The sequence below is a fragment of the Dermochelys coriacea genome, chromosome 2, assembly GCF_009764565.3.
Source record: "Dermochelys coriacea isolate rDerCor1 chromosome 2, rDerCor1.pri.v4, whole genome shotgun sequence".
In the NCBI taxonomy this organism is placed as follows: Eukaryota; Metazoa; Chordata; order Testudines; family Dermochelyidae; genus Dermochelys; species Dermochelys coriacea.
The window spans coordinates 212074399-212095255 of NC_050069.1; positions in this window are offsets into that span (position 1 = coordinate 212074399).

Consider the following 20857-nt stretch of genomic DNA (forward strand, 5'->3'; position numbering starts at 1 on the left):
GAAAAACTCTTTGATATGCTTTGTAAAATATATTATTATTTGTATGGCATATATGATCCTGTACTATTTTAATGCAAAAGGCCACGTTATCAGGCGATCAAATAGAAGACTACCCAAAAGTTAGTTGCCTTAAACACCTAGAAACACAAAGACTGCATAAAGTAAAGTGTTCATAGAAAGATGTGTGCTCTCCTTTCTGCAATACAAAATGGGAGAACAATTCCAGTTGCCATGATAGTCAAGTTGAATGAACACACAGTAACTACCATACGGGTACAATAAAGGACAGGAAGCACGTTACTAGAATAGGGATTGAAAATGGCAAATATTAGAGCTATCCATTGCCACATGCAAAAACAAAGTATCACTTGGCATCTGAAAATCTGCAGCCACTTTAAAAAAAAAAAAAAGTGTAGCTAGTAATTTTGGTTGCTCAACTTTAAATAGTTTAAGCCCTAATGTAGACAGGCCACCATTCTCCAAACTGGGCCCCTGGGGCTGATCTTTCTGTTGGCCACTGCAGGTCCCTCCTGCAGGTATTTTGTCTGTAATGCAACAGTGAACATACAGTGCTGCATGTTTTCATGATAACTGAGAAGAAAGCTCTCACAAACAGGTTCTGAAATTTTACTGAGGGTGTCAGCTCCTCCTTCGCCCTGACAGCCATCACCTCTTGATCAACTGGAGCCTATTTTGTGGCCTCTGGATGCTGGGGTGAGGAGTATTCTTCAAATGATATTTTAACATTAACAACCCAAGTTATTCATCTCCTTTACTTGGCTGCTACTTCTGTGACAAATTATATCAATATGATGGCATATATTATCACCATTGGTGCTTTCTTTGACATTTTATCTTGCAGCACCAGGGGCTGATTAGGAAGCATATTACTTAATAAAAAGTCGGGACTACACTTTTCTGGATGTGAGAATTTGGAATTTAATGTCAAATGCATTTTTTTAAAACCTGTTACCTCAGATGCTGTATTTTTATACTCAGAATTTTCAATCAATACTTCCTCTTGTTGCTTCTCAATATTCAACTATCCGTATAGCCCACATGCCGACTTCATCCCGTCTGTTTGATGACCCATCTTCCATTGCCCTTTCGCTCTCATTTTTCTCTCTACTTTTGAAACTCTTTTCCTGCACTACTTCCACTTACAATTCTGTTGTGCTGTCAGCACCACAGGTTCAAAAATCATGAATCAGAGCGCCCAGAAAATCCTGTTTACAGGTCTGTCTTTTGATTTTAAAACTCTCTCTGCCCACCCCCAGAGTGTGTGTGCATGTGACAATTAGTGTTGCCAGCACTCCCAAATGTATTAAGGTGAATTTGGTTCCCATTAGAGGAGCTCTCACCCACATATCTGCCTGTCCCCCTCCCAGCAATTAATTCTGCACCCACATCTGCCCAGGCTCTGTAGTCCCCCTCTCCATCAAGTCTGCTCCCCTCAACCTCATCTCTGCTCCTCCAGGGGTTCTTCATGTCCCTCTGCCTTTTCCCAGGCCTAGTGTTGCAGGAAGGGCAAGAAGATGGAGAGGAGCAGAGATGAGTGCTCTCCATTGCTCACAGGAGGAGGGGAGAAATTAGCTTGTTTTGAACTCAGAGCTAAGTGGCTGGGACAAACTCAACTTGGGATGACCGTGATGTGTGACTTATGTCACTGAAGAAGTCAAGTTCCTACATGTTAATTATGTGAACGATTAACACATTCTCTCTCTCTCTCGGATTGTTTTATTAAAATGAACACATTTTAACTGACATTGTGCAAGTTTCAAAATACAGTGTGTTAAACAATGACATAAAATGGCTTAATGCTTCATTCCACTCTTGTGAGCCATCTAGAAGTCAGCTATTTTTCCTCTGATGGAATATTATTTCAGTAGTGGCATGGATGATACTTTGTTATTCGCTCTGTGATCATACTAATCGTTTGTTTCGCTGATATAGATGTTCAACTCTTGTCAGAGACCCTGGTGCTTAAATTTTCACTAGATTCCCCTTTCCTTAATTTCTTCTTCCAGCAGAGCCATACTTATTGTTTGAGGTAGCATCTAGGAGCCCCAGTCATGGACAAGGACCCGGTTGTGTTAGGCTATGTATAAACATAGAACAAAAAGACAGTTCCTGCCTGAAAGGCCTTACCAACTAAACATAATACAGCACTGCAAGATGGTCCACACTTGGTTTCTTTCCAAGCATTCATACTTTTCTTAAAGAAGAAAATAATCCACCTCACCAGAGATTTGATATTTTTGGGCCCCATTTCCAAACGGGTTTCCCATTGGACCAGCAACATCAAGGGTGAAAGCCTAGCTTGATTGAAGTGAATGGGAGTTTTGCCAGTGGCTCCAGTGGGGCCATGTTTAGGGGATTTATTTTTAAATAGCTCTCACACAGTAGTTTAACTGCTAAATTAGGTTAATTAGAGAGAAGATATATGAGGTAATATTTTTTATTGGACCGACTTCTGTTGGTGAGACAAGCTGTCGAGCCACACAAAACTTGTTCTATTTCACTAACAGAAGTTGGTCCAATAAAAGATATTATCTCACCCATCTTGTCTCTAATATCCGGGACAAACAGGGCTACAACAACACTCCAAACAAGTCAGTTAATTTCTTCCTTGTTGTACGAATGCTTTTGCCCTGTCTAGGACTAGGTTGTCACAGGTGCTGCTGCTGAATGGTATATTCCTCAATACTATCTAATGACTTAATCTTGCCCTCAAAAATGCAGTGTTGTACCAATGAACTATCTTGGGGAAAAAAATCAAATTACCACATATGCATGCACAAGTGCAGTGGCTGATTTTTGTTGATACACTACAGCAGACTGCATATACAAGGGCAGGATGATGCTTTTAAGATACAAGAAAGAAAAGCACTTAGCGTCTTTGGTGTTTAATAGACACAAACTAATCTCTTCCTGTCTATCAGTCGGGCTTTGGAGTTCACTATGTGTACATTCATATGGATAATGAACAGATATTTATTCTCTATGAAATTCAAAGCGGTATGGGAAATTCTCCTGTTTCTGCATTCTGATCTCACAGTGATCTTGTTACAAAAAGATAAATATGAACTTTAAGTTTGCATTATCTATATGCACTGTAGTCATTCTAACTTTTTTACAAAACTTATTGTAAGTGCTTTTTTCATTACATATAATATATCTCATCTATGAAACATATACTTGTGTCAGTCCCTTTTTGAAAGATTATATAGTACAGCAACTGAATGATCATATTACAGGCTATTCACTGCGCATGTACTTCTGTCATCTTGCACAGAGAATGAAAGCTGCTTTCTTCAATTTGAAACACTTTGCTTTCACAGTGATTAATTTTGGTCTCTTCATCAAACCAGCAAGCCCATTTTATCTTTTAATTTATTCTTACTGCCTGAAATGGGCCAGCTGCAAAATGGGAAGTTTGTTGACTTTCATCTCAATTCTTATCTTTATTAAATCACTGGCATTATTACACCAAATAAACAAATTAATAAACACACAAAATGCCTATCTAAATGTAGCTGGTAAGAGCTATTGAACCACACAATTTACTCTGAAATTTTCTGAAAAAGATAAAACTATACTATCTCACTTGGGTCACCAGGGAAATTAACTCCACTGCTATCAAATCTGTTGCAAAATCCACCCCCACTGAATGAGTACTTATACCTCCTTTGATTATATCCTTTCTATGGACACCTAGCAGAACAGTTCAATGACCTATCTATTAATTCCACTTTAGAGACATAAGCAAGATAGGAAGCTGACCATTTTTTCCTCATAACTTTCAGCTGTCCTTTATGAACACCTTCCCTCCTCCCCCTCCCCCAAAAAAACCCTAAGATTTTACACATATTATTCAAGATTCTGGATTTACTATATGTTTCAGAGTAGCAGCCGTGTTAGTCTGTATTCGCAAAAAGAAAAGGAGTACTTGTGGCACCTTAGAGACTAACAAATTTATTAGAGCATAAGCTTTGATGAAGTGAGCTGTAGCTCACGAAAGCTTATGCTCTAATAAATTTGTTAGTCTCTAAGGTGCCACAAGTACTCCTTTTCTTTTTGGATTTACTATAGTCATACTTGGATAGGCAAATAGGTCTGTGTGGGTAGCAGCATGGGTGGAAGATGAGTAGGAGGGGCAACACGATTTACTGATATGCAGATCCACTATTTCCCCCCCCCCATATATGCAGAAAAGCTACATAAAGGCCCCATGTATGCTACTCCAGTGAGCAGTAGTAACCTCTGTGGAGCACCTCTAATGTGGTTCGGTGGCTTTTGGGGAGGAGTCTCCTTTCTGAACCCCTCCACCATGGATCTCCCAGCTGGGCTCTAGGGCCGACATTTGCTCATAGTGCACAAGCACCTGGAGACTGCAAGCACCAATCAATTTTATGAGCTTTCAAAAATATTTGTTTTCTGTTTGTGAGGTGTGGTGTTCGGGGTTTTTTTTTGAGGGGGTGGGGTTTTGTTTTTGCAACAACAGTGATCCCGCCTGTGCAACAATCTTCAGTGTCAATTCACAAATCAACAAGATTCAGATGAGTGTAAAAAATGTACAATTTTCCAAAATATTTATAAACTAATACCACTTACTTGAAAAAAAATCCCACCCCCTCAAAAAAACCTCATTTACAACTTTACAAATGTGCAACTTGTTAAACCACTGCATGCAACTGGCTTTCAGTATGTTCAGCCATGATTGCATATCTGACTTTGCAAATAATTCCTCTCAGACCGTTGCATATTAAGAACAACACTGTCAACTCAAATTTGTTCCCAAACTTAGATTCTGTAATAACAAACATTTACAGATCCTCAAACAACTGAAATGTTTCCACAAATAAAAAAAAAATCCCCTGCAGACAATTGTTTGTAAACAAATATAACCCCTGCAACATTTTGCAAAAATTGCCATGACTGCAATCCTGAAAGTGAAACTGACTAAAAACAAAAGTGAAACTTAACCACTCAGACTGGATCATTTCAATTTGAAGCTTATGTCCATTACTGTGTAACTAAACATTACTTCAACATTGGTTAACTCGGTTTCCTCTTTACAACAAATTCCTCCAACATACATATAGGAGGGCTATAAACACAAAGAATATACTTGATATAAACTATATTCTTTTAAAATATTATTACAAATTATATAATTAAGTAATATTTAAACACATTCAAATAGCATAAAACCCTGAGAGCTCATCTGCAAACCAGAAAGATTCTACTGTGTGAGCAAACTACCTGCAAACTTCCCTGGAAGTATTGTCAGCTGAATCATCTAGTCTTAAAGGTACAGCCAGCTTTTTCTTTAAGTGATAAAAACAAAAGACTATTTACATTCTTACAGTCCAGGCTGTTTAGAGGAGAGGTGGCCTAGAAGCTTCTTTTACATTTTAAAACTCAAGGGACTTTAATGTTAACGTCAACCTGAATTGTTCTAAACTGATTAGTTGTATGAAGTTTGAGTTTCTGATAAAGCATGTCACAAGCAGTGTCTCTAGACATCTTTAACAATTATTATTAGGTTTTTTCTGCTGCTTTGCTGTTTTTAAGGGTCACCCTCTCCCTTCTTGTGCTGTGAAAGGAAGCCAGTGGTGCTTCATGCTAACATTGTGCACCAGCACATAGCCAGTTGCAGAGGGTCTTTAGGCCTTGTTCTTGCAACCTGTTGTTCACGTGCTTAATTTTAAACCTGTGTGTAGTTCTGCTCAAGTGGATAGAAGCCAGCTTCAGGAAGAATACTCACAAGTTTAAAGTTAAACACACGAGTGTTTGTAGGATGGGGGCCTTAATCAGTAGCAGCATGTCGATAATTTATTCACTTTAACACATCACCTGATGTTTTTTCTAGCCCACAGAGGGGTAGAGAGAGTTAAAAAAAAAAGAGTCATTTGGCTTTAAACAGAATCTTCCATGTGCTAAGTGTCACCAAGCATTTTGCACAGCATTAAGTTAGATACAAGTGCAATGCAAATTTGACTCATTTATTTAAAAGCAAGTTCCTTTAATATTTCCCTTTACATATCTACTGCACAAACATACTAATGCAACAGGTATAAGTAGATTTACACTGTCAAGAAAGATTTTCAATCTATAATACATAACGAAAAGTTTATAACGATTGAAAAGTCATGAAACTTTGTGTCAAGATAAATTTAACACATTAAATCTGCTGCAGGTTTAAATCAGTGCTAAATAAAACAAAACTACAAGGGAAGATTCACAAACATTGATCATGACCAAAATACACCCCAGCACTGTTAGGAGGTTTACTTCAGTAATGTCTGTGGTCATTAATTAGAAACTCATTCTTTCAACAGCATCCAATTATCAGTTTACTGTAGAGTGAGCTTTCTAATAAATCAGTGTACTTTACATAAAATTAGACAAAGCCAAGATGTAAGTTAATAGCAAAGTATACAAACATTTTTGTTCCAGGAAGTAAAAACTTATATTAGGTAGAAGAAAAACAGTGTAAATGATTAATTCTTTTATTCAAGCCTGATCCATAGTTACTAACATTTCAAAGCAATAACTTTCAGTTAGGTAGTTAATACTTAGCAATATAATAGAGCTTGATTAAGCACTTTGGACAGGGAATCAATGCACTTCTGTCATATTTACACAATAAAAAATTGGCATGTACAGTAAGTGCAAAACAACATAAATGTAGGCACTATATGATCCAGAAAGTTAATTGAGTAACATTGCCCACAACTAATATAATTTGCAGCCTTCTTACTGATATTAAACTTCTTAGACATTTTTCCCCATACTTCTGTTTAGCTCATATGGCCCATGAACCTTTGAAATATTTTTATGCATTACTTTGTACTATTCAAAGTCAGTAACTAAATTCAGTGTACTCTTCCTTTTTTTTCCTAACCATCTTTGGGTCCACATACTGGGTACTACAGGCAGCAGATCAAGGCAGCAAATCCATCTAGAATACTTATGTGGCACCTATTACCATAGTACATGAGCACTTCGCAACATTTGTAATAAATTTATTCTCGCCACACCCCTCTGAGGTAGAGAAGTACTATTATACTCATTTTACTGTTGGGGAACTGAGACAGGGTTAGCTCACAATTTATCAGAAGCCAAAAAATGGCATAGCGTGATCAATCTGATGTCTTTGCACTATTACAAATGCTAAGTTTGTTTTTATCTAATTGTTGATTTACTAGTTTCCCTGTACATGTACTTACCTGTCTACATCTACATTACTGTTAACAAAGCAACTAAGTATTGGGCTGCCAATATTTACTGGTTTGCATTCTATATCACACATTTTCCCATACATTTTAATTTTATATGTTGAGACGCTGTTTGCTGTAACCAGGTATATGCAACAGTTCCTAAGTCACAGAAACAATTATGTGCAGTTGCAAGGAGAGTTGGAAAATGCTATCTAGCATTTGTTATTTGCAATGGGGAAGAATGCCAATTATTTAAAAACCTGACTGATCAATTAAAATTGATTCTACTTTGTCATGCTGAATCTAACAGGGAGGAAAGAAGATTCCTGTCTTGTGTCTTTGAGTGCTAGGTAGAATTCTGCCCCTATGACACTCTATCATGCAGCAGCATACCCTTTTAAAATGGCAGATAAAATATAAATTCCTTTCTGCAGGAATATGAGCAAAAAGTGAGACATTCCCCTAAGCCTACATTTGATTGTGGCCATATCTATTCCATTATATATGCAAGACAGATAGCAGGTTTGAATTCTGAGTGAAGTAATTCAATTGCTGTTAGAAATATGAGCATAGCTCACATGTATTTCTTCATTAGCTAGATCAGACTTTGGGAGTCAGTGTCTCACTTGAATCAAATACAGCTGTTTATGATACGGTATGAACCAAACTCAGTTTTGAGGACTAAAAATGATCACCTGCTTTATAAAGAGAATGAAACCACTAAGAGGTTTTCTTTAAAACAGAAGTAACCACCGTACATATACTAATTAAAATACTAATTCCTTTTAGTATAAAAGGAAAGTTTTTATTTATTTGTGGGTTAACACTGTCAAGTGTAATCCTCAAAGATAAGAGCACATAAGCATTCATTAAAAGCATCTGTTTATTGGAGATGAATTAGCAAGGTCAGTAATAGAACCAGTGATTAGCTGTATTACTGTTGCTTCAGTGGCATAAAATACGCCTTACCCAACAAGAACAGCTGAGTTTCCTGGCTTGGGGAAGTTTTTCCACAAAAGCTGACAGAATTCTGAACAGATCGTACAGCAAAACACACAGTGCCCAAAACAAGCCTGATCTCCAGGGTTTTCAACATGCTTCTGAAATCTCAACAAACACCAATTCATGTTGTCCCTGTGCTACCTTTAAACCACAGATCTGCCTAGAAGTAACTAACCTGCCAGATTATTTCCAGGAGAAAGCAACCAGCTAGTGTACCTTATTCTGCTGTTGGCCTGTGCTCCTGCTGACTCACTCTGATTAGTGTAAAGTACTGGATAATTACACAGTGGAACAAACACAGCCTAATTAAAGTCACTAGTAGTTTTGCCACTGACTTCAGATGTGAACCTTAAAAGAAAATTTTAAATTGAGCTGGACTTTAAGGTTCAGGTATGATAGTACATTTGATACAAATTTCTCCACACCTAAGGCCTGTATGTATATAAAATGACTAATTTTAGGAGTCTAGATTGGTCATTACTAGCTCAGTTGCATCTGACATTCTGCTGAGGCTCTTAACATATCAGATAAATATTCAGATAAATATTGCACCAGAACATTTTTTTTATTCCTTTCTTCATTCTTTTAAAATTCAACTCTAGATGCTCATCTAGTGCTCTGAGTACATAGCCCATAAATTAAAAATTATAACAAAGCCTACTCATTAATACCTCTAACTCAGCACACTCCTCTAGGAGGGGGGAGAAAGGTCCAGAAAGATAGCAATGGTCAGATCTGGCAGGCCACAGCAAGTTCCAAGAATCAAGGAACCCTGCAGTGTGAGCAGCACCTCTTATTTATATAGAGGCAGCTCCAGCTTCAGTGCCTCTGTTGATCTGAGCTGTGGCAATATATCGTGGGGAGGGAGAGATATGATCTGTCAGCTAGCCAGCACTCAAATCATTTAGGGTTTTATTGGGGAAAAACAGCACTTTGAATTCCACCCAGAAGCTTCTTGGAAGCCAGGGCAGATTTAGACCAAAACTGTCATTGAAGGGAACTGCTTGGATGGTCAGCACTTTTGAGAATTGGACAACTTATTTAGATGCTTAAGTATGGCTTTAGGAGTCTAATTTTTGAAAACCTCAGTGGAATTTCAGTTGCAACTAAATAAAGAGTTGCCACTTTCGGTCCTGGTGCTGCAATTGGCTCCACCTGGGAGCAGGATGGGATCAGGTCTGTTCGGATGGAACCAGTTGCAGGATTGTGGATTTATCCTATACTTACCAGGGGGGAAAATTATACTAAATATATTCTAATGCCTTAACCTTAAAGTCCTGCTCAAACAAAGTTTTTGGGAGCGACAGAACGCTCAGTGCTTCTAAAAATCAGCCATCTAACCCCTGATTCAGCAGGGTACTCAAATGTGCAAATTTAAGCATGTGTGGTGTCCCATTCATCAATGGAACACCACACATGCTTGAAGATATGCACCTACTTAAGTACCGTATTGAATCAGGGCTTTATTTAGGTCTCAGTTATGGATTTGGGAGTCTTCCTTCTAGACACCTTTTTTAATTTTGGCCATAAACTCTTCTTTTATTTCTAAATTAAAGTGCTTATTTACGTTATCTTTTCATATTTGTTTATATCTCTACACATTTTTTCCTCATAGTTTCAATCTCTGCAGTTAGCAAGTAATTATTTAAAATACAGTATCCTTCTTTCTATCTTGAAGCATGCTTTTCAAATATCCTGAAAGCATGCTTGAGGATATTTGGAAAGCATGCTATTCTATCCTCCCTCTATAAGATCCATTTATACACAGATAGTTAGATTCTACCACCAAACCATATTTTACCTTGCCTGTTAAAAGTACATTTATAACAGACTGATTAAATCCCCCCCACACAAGGTGCATACAAATAAACTCAATTGAAATTGATTTAAGTTTAGTTAAAAACCACACCAAAACAAGGAGCTAGAAAATAACGATTTATATTGCATCTTGTAGCTTGCTGCAAGAAAAGAATTTACCAAAATGTTGGCGGATACACACATGGCTCTCTCTTTAGAAAAATGAGAGTTCTGCCTTTGTATTTTTGTGTTTTGTCCCTTTATCAGGTATCTATTTGTTTTAGAATATTAGTCACATACTTGGGATTCTTTGGCCTCAAAGACTTCTGCTTAATACTCAATTATTTTGATTTATTTTCAGTTATTGAATCTTGGAGGAAAATAACTAGCAAACATATCTTTGCAATACAAATATTTGTACTAGTACTGATATTTTGCATTGATATGATCTCATTCACTGCAGCACCTTCAATCCAAGGATTGTAAGGCAGTATAACAGAGATTACTACAAATAATCTATTGTGGTCATAAATTAGATTTTAAGGTCTTTGGGGGCAGGTCTCCCTATGTGTTTGTATAGCTGCCAAGACAATTTGGCCCTGGTCTTTGATTGGGGCATTTGGATACAAATCAAACATTTATAATAATAAATATTTCTAAAAGACTAATCAGAATATGGTTAGAAGATATGTCAATACCGTTGCCTGTACCTTGTCTACACTACAGCATCCACTGTTGCTACGAACAGTGGTAAATTATGGCTACAATGTTTGTAGAGTAGTTGAATCACCCAATGATTCAGAATCATTTTAAAGAATTGCAGGGGTGGGGGTTGCAAACCCTGGCCTGCCGTCATTTATTGAAGGTTTTCTTGTAGATGTCATAACAGAAGTCGCTCTTGAAGAAGTATTTGAAAGAGAAAAACGGTAATGGCTTTCAGGGAGGACAGTCTATGCACCATCCGAATAATAACTGGTTTATCATATTCATAAAATTAGATGCTGTACTTGTGCAAGCACGCACAGGTAGAATATCTGATTTTACAAGATATGCAGTAACATACCAGTATACCTGGCATTGAGGGACTGGATCAAGCCTTATGTCATTTCTGAAAAAGATAGTTATTTAAAAAAAACTGAAATATTTTCAGAAAAGATAAGTTTTATATAGTGCTGGAACCACAAGGAAGCAGCCTCAAGCAGTTTACAATTTGAACATGCTGCAGTTGTATATGAATGTGTGTTTACCATAGTAATCCTGTTACCTAGCACATTGTGTAGTCTGTCTCTGAGAATGTTAGTTAATGCTTAACTTTAAATGTTAATATTAGGGGGATTACTCATATGTTTAAAATTAAGTGTTTGCAGGAGCTCAACCTAAAACCTAACTGCTTCAGTGCTGCCTAAAAAAACAGATACAGTGAACAAAATGTGCCTCCATGTACTTGGGATGTCTCTAACAAAATAATCTGTACAATGTAAAATGTCATAAAATTATGTGAATGGTAGGTTGAGGTTACTCTGTTTTTTAACCTCTTCATTGTTGCATTTTGCTGCTATTTCTCTATAGAAGCAGGTCATAGTAGCACTGTGCTAGATGCTAGCATTCTGCCTCTTTACAGAGCGGGAGTCACAGTGCCTTCAGGAAGGACTCCCAGGCTATGATTAGACAGCACATTTAACCAGGTTGATAAGCACTTGGGTTTGCCTAGCCTTGGCGTGGTTGTCCCCACTGCAAATCTTTACCCGTTACTGTGTTTTTACCATTTTTGCACTCACCTGTGTGAGTCTGCTGGCATATCCACGGGTCCTTGGTCTGATGCTCTAAGATTCTTTCCCAGTTAATTGTGTCAAATGCAGAACAACTTGTTTGTCCTTCGAGGGGAATTGTGTGATGGCATTGGAGGACTTACCAGCACTCCAGTGATATTGCCTGCATTATCAGTGCAAAGTAGGTGGTTTCAAGCCAGAGTTAAAGCAGAACCCAGGTTCTAACCCCCAGCCCCAGCTGGGTCAGCTAGCCTGGACTTAAAGCACCTCCACCATACCATGACAGAAGTTTTTCTGGGGAGCAGGAGAGTTGGGCTAAAACCTGGGTAGGAGCTTGTTTAACTATGAAGTGCAGCCATCACCTCTCTGTGCTTTGGGTATGGGAAAGATAAAAGAATCTAACACAATATCTCATACAAAATTGTGTACATGTTGCAAATAGGCAATATGGACCAGACTTTTTAAGGTATTTAGGTACCTAACTAGGCACCTAAATATCTTTTAAAATCTGGTTCTACATAAATATAGATCATTCTGCCTTAGGAGTTAACTTACATACAAAAGTGATGGGTATTAAATACATTCTGCTACTTGGATGCATGATTTCTACATGTAAAAATATACTTGTCATGCCTTTGAACATTGACAACTTGATATTTTCTTCTTCTTTTAATCACATACAACTCACATTTCAAATCATGCAGAAAATAGTTTGGAAATTATGAAAGATCATCCAGTAGAAACTCTTTTCATAAATTGGGCCTAAACTATCAGTGAAAATGTAACTTAGTCTTATGCAGAATGAAATGTTATGCCAACAGGCCAGCTTGTAATAGTTGAAAAGGTGAAGGTCATACAAAGTGAACAGAACTATAATTTATCTGCTAGTGATCCTATATGTTTGATATTTTCTTCCAAATGTCTTTAAATTTCTGTCATTCGTTTTTTTTAACCAATGTGGGTTTATATAACACTTCCAAACACATTAAGAAATTACATTGCCCAAAACTTTTAAGGATTGCTGTCTTCTATCCTGCACTTGTATATTTCTACAGCAAAACCTAGTGAGGAGGAAAGGTGAAAATCCATTGAATTAGTACAAGAAGAACACCTTGATAAAGTCAGCTGTGTCTGTACCATCAGCAGAGAACTGTAAATTGGTAGAAGAATCACCAGGAAGAAGAAAATCAGATTAAATAATTAGTGCCAATTAGCTCCAGCAAAATCATTCTATAAACAATTGGTCTCTAGTGCCCTGCTTAATTATGTGAGACTTTCATCGCTTCTTATCAAGTCTGCTTTGATTCATGTTAGCCTCTTGAGCATCCCAGAGGTATAATTAATTATTGTCTTGTAAATAAACCCTTAGTAATTAATGGCTGTAGAAAACAGTACTGTATCTTTTAAAAAGTATTCAAATATGGGACTATGAATACATGAAAGAACTTTTATTTTATTTTATTTTTACATTTTAAGGTAAAGGACATCATACAGTCCATATGAATGCCAGGTAGTTGAAACTAAAGGTCAGCATAAAAAAAGAGCCGAGCCGCAATACCGATCATTACATTAAACAATCCATTCATGTTGCTTACTGTAACAATTGTTTTCATTTGATACCATTATAATTTGGTCTTGGATCTAATTAAAATAGATTTTCAAACCTCAAATTAAAAGAGTAAAACAGTTTATTTTTCAAGTGTGGGTAGTAAATTCACTTTCCACAAAAGAAATATGTAACTGAAGTTAAAATAAAATTCATGTGTATATATGCTTCGGACATCCTGGCACACACATGGTACCTCCTCATTGAGTACAACAACTCCTAATCTAATCCCAGGAAAACCAAATGCAATCAATGGAATATGAGGAAAAGGAAAAATCATTCCAATAGAGAAAACAGGTATTTTACACATAAGATTAACAGTACTACTTGCACTTGTAAATTTTCTCCCTGTAAAGTGCCTGAGCTATTTTACACCTCTTTCAGAAAAAAAATGAATCCACTTTCTTTTGCCTTGCCTACATTAGAAAAACTAGTATCTGCATTACAGCTCCTACCAGCCATGGTGTAAAAAGGGGATGCAAATGAGGAACTGTTGAAAGTTATGCCAGATCCTTCTAAATTGATTAGGATCAGATGAAACAGTAGTTAAAATATTCGTGTCTGGTCTACATTAGAGCTTACACTATTGATAGTACTGATACAGCTATACCAGTGTAGAAAAATGTTTACAATTTTTCCTAGTGTCTACACAAACATTTTTATTTTTTTAAAAATCTCACCACCCGCGCAGGTTTACCAATTCTAGTACTGTTGTGAACCTTAATACAGAACAAGGCACCATTCTTTTAACCTCATGTTGTCTAGAGCCTTGCCTTCACTTCTAAAAGACTAATCTTTTACCTGCAGGTATGTGTGTGTATGTGAGCTATCCCAAGGTAAAAAACAAACAAACAATGAAGACCAGGCACTTTAGTTGTACTACAAGATAAATCTAGGCAAAGTCAGCACTACCCCCATCAGGGGTTGACCTTGCCTAGTTTACCTTGCCAAAGCAGGTTAGGTGCCTAATTCACATTAAGATCAATAAAAAAAACAGGAGTACTTGTGGCACCTTAGAGACTAACAAATTTATTAGAGAATAAGCTTTCATGGGCTACAGCCAGCTTCATTGGATGCATAGAATGGAACATATAGTAAGAAGATTATATCTATATCTATATATATCTGTATATATACACACACACACACACGCACAGAAGGTGGAAGTTGCCATACAAACTGTAAGAGGCTAATTAATTAAGATAAGCTATTATCAGCAGGGAGGAAAAAAAACTTTTGTATTGATAATCAAGATGGCCCATTTAGACAGTTGACAAGAAGGTCTGAGGATACTTAACATAGGGAAATAGATTCAATATGTGTAATAAAACCATCTTTTAAGAACCTGACTGATTTTTCCATTGTTCCAAGACCCAGGGGTTTGAGTCTTTGATCATTTTGTAACCAATTGGTTAGGATATTATTCTCAAGCCTCCCCAGGAAAGGGGGTGGAAGGGCTTGGGGGGATTTTGGGGGGAAGAAGAACTCCAAGTGGTTCTTTTCCCTGATTCTTTGTCTAAATCATTTGGTGGTGGCAGCATACTGTTCAAGGACAAGGTGGAATTTGTGCCTTGGGAAAGTTTTTAACCTAAGCTGGTAAAAATAAGCTTGGGGGTCTTGCATGTGGGTCCCCACATCTGTACCCCAGAGTTCAAAGTGGGGAGGGAACCCTGATTCTGAAACCTGTCATTAAGATCAATTTTCAGAGTAGCAGCCGTGTTAGTCTTATTCGCAAAAAGAAAAGGAGTACTTGTGGCACCTTAGAGACTAACAAATTTATTAGAGCATAAGCTTTCGTGAGCTACAGCTCATTTCATCGGATGCATTAGGTGGAAAAAACAGAGGGGAGATTTATATACACACACACAGAGAACATGAAACAATGGGTTTATCATACACACTGTAAGGAGAGTGATCACTTAAGATAAGCCATCACCAGCAGCAGGGGGGGAAAAGGAGGACATGGTGACAAGCAAGATAGGCTAATTCCAGCAGTTAACAAGAATATCAGAGGAACAGTGGGGGGTGGGGTGGGGGGGGGAGAAATACCATGGGGAAATAGTTTTACTTTGTGTAATGACTCATCTATTCCCAGTCTCTATTCAAGCCTAAGTTAATTGTATCCGGTTTGCAAATTAATTCCAATTCTGCAGTCTCTCGTTGGAGTCTGTTTTTGAAGCTTTTTTGTTGAAGGATAGCCACTCTTAGGTCTGCGATCGAGTGACCAGAGAAATTGAAGTGTTCTCCAACTGGTTTTTGAATGTTATAATTCTTGCCGTCTGATTTGTGTCCATTCATTAGGTGCCCAATATGCTTAGGTGCTTTTAAAAATCCCACTAGGTGCCTGCCTTTGATGATCTGGCCTTAAATGACTAGCCCAGCAAATTTGTATCATAGTAGGGAATTGAACCCAAGTTCAAGGCCAGTGTCCTAATCACTGGCCCACCCTTTCTTTCATAAGAACATAATAATGGCCATACTGGGTCAGGCCAAAGTATCCTGTCTTCCCACAGTGGCCAATGCTAGGTGCCCCAGAGGGAATGAAAAGAACAGGTAATGTTTGTCGCCCATTCCCAGATTCTGGCAAACAGAGGCCAGGGACACCATACCTACCCATCCTGGCTAATAGCCATTGATGGACCTGTCCTCCATGAATTTATCTAGTTCTTTTTTGAACCCTGTTATAGACTTGGCCTTCACAACATCCTTTGGCAAAGAGTTCCACGGGTTGACTGTGCATTGTGTGAAGAAATACTTCCTTTTGTTTGTTTTAAACCTGCTGCCTATTAATTCCATTTGGTCAACCCTAGTTCTTGTGTTATGAGAAGGAGTAAACAACACTTCCTTATTTACTTTCTCCACGCCAGTCCTGATTTTATACTTCTATCATATCCCCCCTTAGTCGTCTCTTTTCCAAGCTGAGAAGTCCCAATCTTATTAATCTTTCCCTCATATGGAAGCTGTTCCATACCGCTAATCATTTTTGTTGCCCTTTTCTGAACCTTCAGTACTACTTCACCCTGCATGTGTTCCTTGATGGGCCCTAGGTGTTTAATGAGGACACTGGCCTTAAACAAAAAAACAAAACAACACAAAAAGAGATTACTTGGTTTAGGAAGTAAGTTCTGAGTGATTCAACTGTACATGATTTTGAGTTCTTTTTTATTAAGTCCACCAACAAGACAGAATACCAAGACAACTGGGTTGCACAGGCATAACTGAAATCAAAATGTGTCCCAAAGACTCTGGGCTACTGATGATGGTGCAGAAACCACAAAGACCCCACTTTGACTTTCAGATCCAAGACTGAGCTGGCAGGATTGGCAGTTAGAAAAAGAGGTTTTTACTTGTCATTAAAATTAATCTGGAAATAATGATGACAACTTTATTGTTTCCTCATGATAAGTCACTTTGCAGAACTAGAATTGAAAGTCAGATGATGGGTTTGTCCTGTTGTAATAGCTGTGCGCTAGAGATGGGCACGAAACAAAACCTTGCAATTGTACTACCCCAAACTTTGGGAGAGTTAGTTTTATATCAGACTCTGTGATTCAAGTCTATCTCTTTTATGTACTGATGAAATAATGATGCTGCAGTGACTTCCCAAGTTCACAGAGAGCTTCCCATTCACAATTCATTTCTGAGATGGAAGACACCTTAATAAACAGACTACAGAGGTTTCTTTCAGCACTATCCAACATACTGTAAAGCAAACCAGTATGACTACATCTTTTAATAAAAAATAATCTAACACTAGGCAAGAACCAACAACTTTACAACATTTAGATTCTATTGCACACTATTAGTCCTATAAAGAAAACAACAATAACCTCATCTTAAAACAGCCACAGAGCATAACATCTTGCAGCACTGTGTCTCTTTCAGTTCCTTCTGCAGTTCATTTACGCTATGAGTGTACAAACACAATGCATAATTAACTCACGGAACTCATTGCCACTCAATATCATGGCACCCAAGAGCTTAGTAGGAATAAAATAAAAGGATTAGACACTTATATGGATGTATAACCTCAGTTACTTAAATGGAAAAATCTATAAGGGATATAAATTGTCATCCTTTGGGGCATAAGCCAAATGCTAAGAGACAGGAGTTAGGAAGAAACTTCTCCTGTACACAGACTATTCCATAATTGACCAGTATGAGGTTTCTTGCACTTCCTTTAAAGCATCTGGAGCTGGCCACTGTCATGCAGGAAATGGGACTGGATAGACAACTGGTCTGATACAGTATGCTAATTCCACTGTTCCTATTTCTTTATACACATGGGGAAAAGCTATGGGCCTAAATCATCCCTGGTGTAACTCCACTAATGTATCTGGAGTTATGTTACACCACAGAGGAATGTGTCCTGCTATACCAAATAGCTAATGGATCACAATTTAATTGGTATTTGACAAGCAATAAGGGTCTCTGATCCTGCAAGTTGCAGGATCACTCATCAATTGCCTTCATTGGGAGTTGAGGCCATACATCGCCTCACAACCAAGACCAACTCCTTAAATCCTGAATACCTCTCAGGAAACTTTATTCAGCCATATATCTGAAATGTAAAGTCATGGTAACTCCTAAAAATCAGTGCAAACATTGAGGATCTTGGCAATGAAGGAAAAATTCCTTGCATTTCTTGCTTATGTCTTAATATCCTACAAATATATTTAGATGAGCCACAAGATTTGAAGTTATGGAGAGTATTTTTGTGGGTTTTTAAAAATAATGCATTTGTACATAAATGAACTGATATAAAACGTTAAAATGGCAAGTCAACCCAATGTGATGAACTCTAGGATAAGAAAACTTCAAGTGCATAGCTGATACAAATTTGGAACACTGTGTTGTGTAGAGAGTTAAAGCAGACAGCAGGCACAATGACATGTTAAATTACCCACATGATGTATAGCTTAATGAACCCCCTTGTGTTGATCACGCTTGGCATTAATCAAGAGCCATGAACAGATTCCCTTATTTTCTCAATGCCGCACTGATAAACTGCAATTTCATTTAACCTTGGATAGGAACTTTAATAGCTTCCATGGGACAACTGTCAATACTTTCCTGGGTATACAGTGATTAAACTGCAACACAAGATGCATGTCATGAATTTTCTTCATTTGAAATTAGAGTTTTCATTTTTAACCACTATTTGCATAAAATATGCTGAGAATATGAAGATATGTAAAGATTTACACATGCCTTAGAGAGAAGTTCACCAAGACGGAGGGTTTTTTTAAAAAAGATTAACAACATATTAATTAACATACTGAAAGCTTTAAGTAATCTTTAGGTTGTGACACAAAACAAAGGCAAAGAATTCAAAGCAAAGACTGACAATATATCCTTAAGTTAAACCATGGTGCAGCAAACATTTGGTAACATTACACACTCCTGTAACCTTTCTGCAATACTTAGCGGCACAGGGATTGGGTAAGATGGACAAATTTTTTGTGTCTCAACTTCATTGTTTTCTCTACACGTCTTTGGGTGTCTTTGCTTTTCCCCTGGGGCAAGTCTGCCTGGAATAGGGACACCTAAAAGCGCGGCTCATCCTGGGTTCCTGGAGGTGGCTGGCATGGGATCTGGCCCACATGGATTCAGTGCACCTAGAGGCCCTAACTGAAATCAGAGCTGCTATGCATTGCTGGGATTAGGTGCTAACAGCACCATTTGTCACCTCTGTGACAAATTTGACCCAGTGTCTGCTATTTCTTTTATTCTCTGTACACACTTTAATGTATGCCAGGCTGTAATACCAATGTTTCTAACACAAGAAAATCAGAAGGTGGGGAGGGACGTGTTATGAAGTAGAAGAGTGGTTCATTTTTTCATTCTGTCATCTAATTTGTAAGAGAGCGAGATCATCATGCCAGTCATTCCCTCCCCCACCTTCCCAGTTTTCCACTGCTTGAACCCTAAAACCTGTTTTAATTTTGCGGGCCACCAGCAAGGCTCAGTGGGACACTAGTAGTCCAAAGGCCACAATTTGAGAACAACTGAATGAAGACGTTGTGGTTTACAATGAAAATAAGAACTTCAGCTAGGAGCATGAGTGGTGCCTGCATGAAGTGCCTTCCCTATTCATTGTAAAGATTAAACGTAAAAAACAGTGACAGTAAAGTTTAAAATTTGGACAAACTGTAGAAAATATTTTAAAAAAATAAAAAAATTTAAATGGAAAACTGGGCTTTCAACTAAACTTTTTTTGTTGAAAGTGTCTATCAGACTTCATCGCCAATGGTGCACCGTGGCCACAAAACTGCCATGATGAATGGCCACCCTCCATGGGAAATGTAGTCCAAACAGGAAGCCCATCTTATAGAAGAGAATGAGAAGATGAGACACCCAAAATGCAACTCCTGTGAGGCAACATGGTGACATTTCAGAATCAAACTATTTCAGCTTCCAGCCAAAATATTTCAGTTTTAGATTTTTCACCTGAACCTTGAAGTTCCTTGCAGAACCCCCCCCCACACACACAAAATTCTGATCACCTCTAATTAAAATGAACTACAAAAAAGTAACTAAATTAAAAAAATTCAAATATGAAGGGTACGTTTTAACCCTTAGGCCATATCATACACTAGAGACGAAAATGGTGTCTGCTCTATGGACTAATATGGTGACAAAGAGAAGGAGCATTTTACATACTGTAGGGATGAAATCCTAGCCCCATTGAACTCAATGGAACTTTGCCACTTTTTTCATGGCAGTCAAGATTTCACCCTAGGGCATCCATAACCACCTGAACCAGTGGTAGTCCCATTTGTTCTAAAATGTTCTAGTTTACACAGACTCTACTGGCAATATGTACGTTTCCAAAATTTGTTAAGGAATATGATGTGTTTAGGAAAACCTGGCAAGAACCTGAAAAATCTCTGTCTCACCTGATTAAAGTAGAATTTTCATCTTCAGAGAGATCAGTGGAACATGATGGGAAGGGAGTACCAGAAAGCATGGGGTTCCCCATCTTCCCCACATTTTCTTCTCCCATATCCACAATTTCCCATTGGCTCATTAATGGCTGTGTTCCTGCAAACACTCAGAGAACGTATGAAAAACTTAGTTGGTAACTCATCATTCACAATAAGGAGACAATACTCCAGGCTTTACAGGTAAAACTATTGGGACCTGCAACCTCAAGTCATAATAGTTACACTTCTTAGATTTCAACTTGATTTGAGAATAGCATTTAATATAGCAGGGGTCCATGACCTGGTGTGGTGCACTGCTATTATTTTTAACTGCTATTTTATTTTTGTGAGTGCAGATGAACAGCCTTTATCCTAGTCAAAGACCACGTAAAGACAATTAAATGAAATTCCCATCTTGTGGCAACTTGTTGAATTTCTTTTTGAATCTGTGGCCACCAGTGAATAATCTTAATACAGTGTTGAGGCTCTTGCAACAGGGTGAAACTGTGGGAAAGTTTGATTAACTCTTTT